Source organism: Lactuca saligna, chromosome 3 (genome assembly GCF_052625555.1).
Source record: "Lactuca saligna cultivar CGN05327 chromosome 3, ASM5262555v1, whole genome shotgun sequence".
In the NCBI taxonomy this organism is placed as follows: domain Eukaryota; kingdom Viridiplantae; phylum Streptophyta; class Magnoliopsida; order Asterales; family Asteraceae; genus Lactuca; species Lactuca saligna.
The window spans coordinates 69,865,102-69,870,819 of record NC_136419.1 but is presented as its reverse complement, the minus strand read 5'-3'; positions in this window follow the sequence as shown (position 1 = coordinate 69,870,819).

The window sequence follows — 5,718 nt, the reverse complement described above, 5'->3', positions numbered from 1 at the left end:
ATTGGATATGATATCCTAGCAGTTGGCAGTATGTTGAGTATGAGTTAGTGTTGCATGATTGTTTCTATGCCAGTTACATAGATCTGTAGGACTACCTGTGTTATTATATGATTATCATTATGCATATTAGTTGTGTTATATGTCGACATATTATGTGGCATGGGTTGAGGTGATACTGCTCCGTGCGGTAACCAACAAACCCGGGAGCATTCCATATACGAGCTAAGGGCTAGGTGGGGCATGCCAGACTCGTATTGTGGGCTCGGGAGCATTCTAGATACGAGTTGAGGGAGACTCATATTGTAGGCTCAGTGGCAATCCAGATGTAAGCTATGGGCCCGGAAGGCAATCCAGACTCACACTATGGGCCCAGGGGTAATCTAGTCTGTAAAGTTGTGGACCCAATACATGTTGTTATTTGTATATGTGTTATGTGTAGTGTATCGGTATTTTAGGAGGAACTCACTAAGCCTCGGGTTTATAGTTTCAGTTTATTGTTTCAGGTACATCAGGGGATCGCTACAAGGCGAAGGCATGATCATAGAGCTCCTCATGTTTTGTTTATGTTTATGGGAAAACTCTAATGTTAGACTATTTTGAAAAAGAATATGTAATAACTACTGGTTTTAAATGTTTTGAAAAGTTTTACATTTGCTTGAATTTTACAGGTGTTGCATGTAGGCCATAACTTCCTCGATACAACTCCGATTCCGAACATCCTTATATCAATGAAAAGGTATTGAGAAGCTCTACACTATTATCAAATCATAATCAACATAATGTTCCCTAAATACAAAATCCAATTTCCATAAAGGACCACTGCTAATTTACCAAAATGCCCCTTAGCACCAAAACCAATTTTGAATGCCCGAACCATATACATATCATCACCCACCCCCAAATGGATAACGATTCAAAACAGGGTGTTACATAAGCCCTTGATTTGTGTTTTTAAGCCAATGGTAAAATAGGAAAAGTGATGGTTTAGGCTTCTTGCATGAATTAGTGATTTTAGTTCGGTATGTTTTATGTCAAAATTATTTAGATAGGTTTATGGGGCTCGTCAATACCTTTCCGTGCATATAAAGATTGCCGAAAATGTAGTTGAAACAAAGAATTTGTTATTGTTTGAAGTTGGAGTGAAATTGGGTGAAAACATGCCATCACAACGTGACAGGAATGTTGTCATGACATGAGAGTCCTCACGAGGTGACAAGCAGGCTGTCACGAGATGAAAACTATACAACCCAAGCCCATAAAATATTTAGGGTTTCCAAGGTATTTTTAGGTAAGGATTCATGTTTTAAGATATTTTATTAGCCTCTATCATATCTAGAACCCCCTAGAAAAACCCAAGCCTCCATCTTCAAGATTTGAGCTCCTCCCCTCTCCCTTCTCCTATTTTGGATTTTTTTTTGGATGATATTATGATGATACTTAAAGATGAAGAAGGTTTTTTTGGTTGCAAGGAATGATGTTTCCATTGGATTAGGTGTCTAAACCCATAACTATAATTGGTATGTACTTGACTCGAGAGTAGCATAGTCCTATTGGGTTGCCTTCACCACACAATCTGATAGGATGGATATTTGAGAAAGAGATTACTTGTGATTTGTTATTATATTATAAGTATACTATATTAATATGAAATGATATTTAATTAGTATTGATCAAAAATTAATTTAGTGATCAAAAGTGACTAATTAAATTAACGGGGACTAATTATGTAAATTAGTGATATATATATATATATATATATATATATATATATATATATATATATATATATATATATATATATGGTTTGGGCTATTGATCCATGATGGGATAAGTTTATGTAAGTGTCCATGAAGAGTTAGCCCACATAAGATATGGATCATAACCTAAGTGTATAGATTGGGTTTTACCCATGACTCTTGGATTCCTACACTATATGTATGACACCCCTTAGCCTAAAATTAGATTCACTAGTACTCTTGGAGATACTATAGCTGAATTTTAGTGCCTAGAAGCTGTCTCTCATTATCCTCCAATTGTTAGTGGTGTTTGTGACTTATTAGAGCCATCACACTTGAGGTGCTAAGTTCTTAAAGGCCAAAATTCAACAAGCTAAAACAAGAGGTAATCTTCTAAATAGTTTTATGATTCATACTCCAAATTGTATGCTAGTTGTAGGCTTCATGCTTTGGAAATTTTATTCCATGTATAACTAGAGAAAACTTAGATGCAAAGCATTAGGGTTGTATCCGTACCATAGGGATGTTAGAGTTCATAAAACCCAAAAGAGGTATCAGAGCCATGGGTAGTTTTCTATTATATTCATGCATAGCTAATTGTTCAAAGTTGGAAAATTCGAAAAACTACACTGTTCAAGGGGGACTCAACATGTCCATAATCTGACTCGACGAGTCAGATAGCATGATTGCAGTTTTTCGGGGTTTTAGGACAAAATTGGATTTGGATCATTACCTTAAACTATTTTGTATCATAAAATATGCTCTTTTGTGATATGATAATGGCTATCCTCATCCAATTAAAAGATAATTGTAAAGTTTTTAAGATAATTGTTAGTTTGAAACTATCTTGCTATAAGAGTTTCATTAGGTCAAATTTTTTGAAAGATAAAGTACACATTATTATTTTTATTAGTTTTAAATTTGATCTAAATGTTTTGTATAGTTACAAAACGTGTCATCAAGATTTGGAACTCAAAAGTTTTTAAGTAGTTGCAAAATTAAGTACATAAGTTATGGAATCCAAAAGTTTTAAAGAGTTTCATAACTTGTCCTCAAGTTATGGAATATGAAAAGTCACATTCATTAAAACATTAACTCTTGTAATTGAAATATTTGATAAGATGCAGCTCTTACGTTCATAACTTAAAAAAATTATTTAAATAGTTTTTTAATTTTGAATTTTTATATTTAGAACCTTGATGATTTGAATAGTTTAGTTACACCTTATAGACTTTATTAAATTGATTAAAGTGTTTAATTAAAAGATAATTAATAAATACATAATCATATGGTTCAAGTTTAATTAAATTAAGAGTATAGTTTAATTAATAGATTAAACCACAAAATATTTTAAAAGTTTAAAATATACCCTTATACTATATAAAACAAAAAGTTTAATATATTTTATATGTATGAGTAAAAGGTCAGTATTACCATTGGTAGGCCTCATTTATGAAGCTAGTCTATAAGGGGGTATAAGGTTACTACCTATAAGATGGTGGTTTAATGGGTGTCCACTCTCACCTACCGTTTCCTTGACTGGTGGGGGGTCGTTAGCCGAACGGGTAGGATAGGACACTATACCCTCATTAAAAGTATAATGAATTATAAAGTAACTAAATCCTTATAAATTCTCAAAGTTAGTTACTTTAGGAAAAATGTGAATTTGATGCTAACCCATGAAATTGTACTTTGCACCTTGCCAAGTCGTTAGTGGAGCATGTGTGGTTAACCGGCACACTAACTTGGAGTAGTAAGGGTGGCAGAGGGTAGCTAGATGTTTGTCATAGATCAATTGAGTGTGTGTCATCAACCAGAACATTGATTAGGTGATAAATGACTTTGAGAGTACCAAGATAATTTTCTTGCTTATTCACACCTTGTTTGTGATCCTCGGTATCCTAGTCACAAACATGAAGGGCATAATCGAGATTAAACATGCCATTGAAAAGTTCAATGAATGTCAAAAGAATCTAGGAATTTCAATTCATTTAAAACTTAATAATGAATTTTGTTTTTCATGGTGGAAATTGATATATCGTCATTTACCTACCTTCAAATATTTTGCAATTTGATTATGGCATCCCTCTTCCGAATTGTAAAATATTGTGTTGGGTCCTAGCCTTAGTATTTCATTTGGGTGTTATATTAAGGACTTAAATCAACCAACTTGAATTTATCCCTTGTAGATGTCTAGTTCTGACAACTATGGTATTCTGGAATTTTTTGGAAACAAATTTCCTTATAAAGAGGATATTCCACAAGACGACCGAGGTGAAAGATTAATCCCTTGTTTATGTTGTAGTGGAACTTCTCTTCCTCTACATCCTCCAGTTATTCTCACTGACCCATATGTTCGTCGACTTGAAAAGTTCAAGGTCACTCAAATCCTATTTGCTAGCAAACACCAAGATGGAAGGTATGTGTGTGCACATGTCTTGGAGATGAAGTCACGCATTGACAGGCTGGGAATATTGGGTGTTTTTGTTTCAAGGAAGTTGGTTGTTGACTTGGTTCTTCAATCACTTCCTAAGTCATATAGAAAGTTCTTTAAGGACTACTATATGGGAGATCACGACGTGACCCTTATTGATCAAACATATATGCTTATTGCTGCTGAATCAACAATGATTTGGTGCAGTGGTAAAGCAAATTTGATTGAAAGATCTACTTCCTAAATTTCCATGGACATTGACAATGGAAACATTGGAAGTCCAGAAAAGTTTTATGCTCCCAATGGAAAGGGATCGGCCATAGTCACCCGGTTGACCAAATGGGAATGAGAAAGGCTAAGCTTGAGATTGCCCCGTGAACCATTCCAAAAGAATCTGTTTGTTTCTATTGCCAAGAAATGGGAATTGGTTGTGAAGCTTCCTTGTCTACCTAAAGGAGCATAAGGATGGTAAAGTTAGAGTGTATGACTCTGCTTCAGGTAATTCTACTATCTAACTCTATTATGTTCCTATTTGGAGATTCTTAATACATGATGTAATGTAATTACATTTTGATATTTTGTAGAATCAAAGGAAGCTTATAGGAAGAGTATAACGAGTCTGATCACGAAGAAATGAATTTCGACCGCATGGCTCAATGATCAGATTTTTGAGCTGCTACTTAAGAGTTATGATAGATTCTTTAAAAATATTTTCGAACATAGTTTTCATTTGTAATTGAATTGTAAGGAAAAGTTTTTTCCGCATTTATAAATATATTTTTTTTATTTTGTCTTATCTTATATCTCCTTGCAATGCATTTATGAAAATTAATGTTTGTATGTTTCTATTGTTAGTAATGTTGAAAATGGATTCGATTCTTTCATTTGTGGCAGTGTTAAAATTTACCAAATAAGGAAAGATTCTCATCATCCAAGTTTCAATTGGACAGAAACTTGGAATCATGCAACTTGTATTGTATGATGAGTGAGAACCTTCGTCTTTTGGAAATTAAGACTAATTCCTTGTTCACATGTATATGTGAGTCAGGTGAAGGACTAGGGGATCAGGTACACTTGGTTGTGCACTAGTCAGGTCCACCACAAAGAACGACAAGACTATTCATCATGATTTACTAAAAGTTTAGTAAATATGGTTATGCTTACAAGTTTAAGTGTGATTCTGAATCATTGGAAAAGTTTCAATGTATAGCAGGACGAATAAGAAGATCAATTAGGCAGAAAGATAAAAGTTTCTCCAATCTGAAAGGAAATGAGAGTACTTTAGTATCGTGTTTTATGATCATCTTAATGATTATGAAAACCATATCACAATTGATCATCTAAGGACACCTTAGTGCACTTGTATGGCTAAGAAGAGGAATCAGGAATTATTGAAATGGTTAAATCATTTAAGGTGATTATGACTTGAGTGACATATCTTAAGTAGGATTATAACACATTTGAAATTGGAAGTTGTGATGCTTTGGATAAAAAAGACCAACTAAGACCAATTGTTTGAAGTGTTATTCTTGATAAGAATCCGCACTA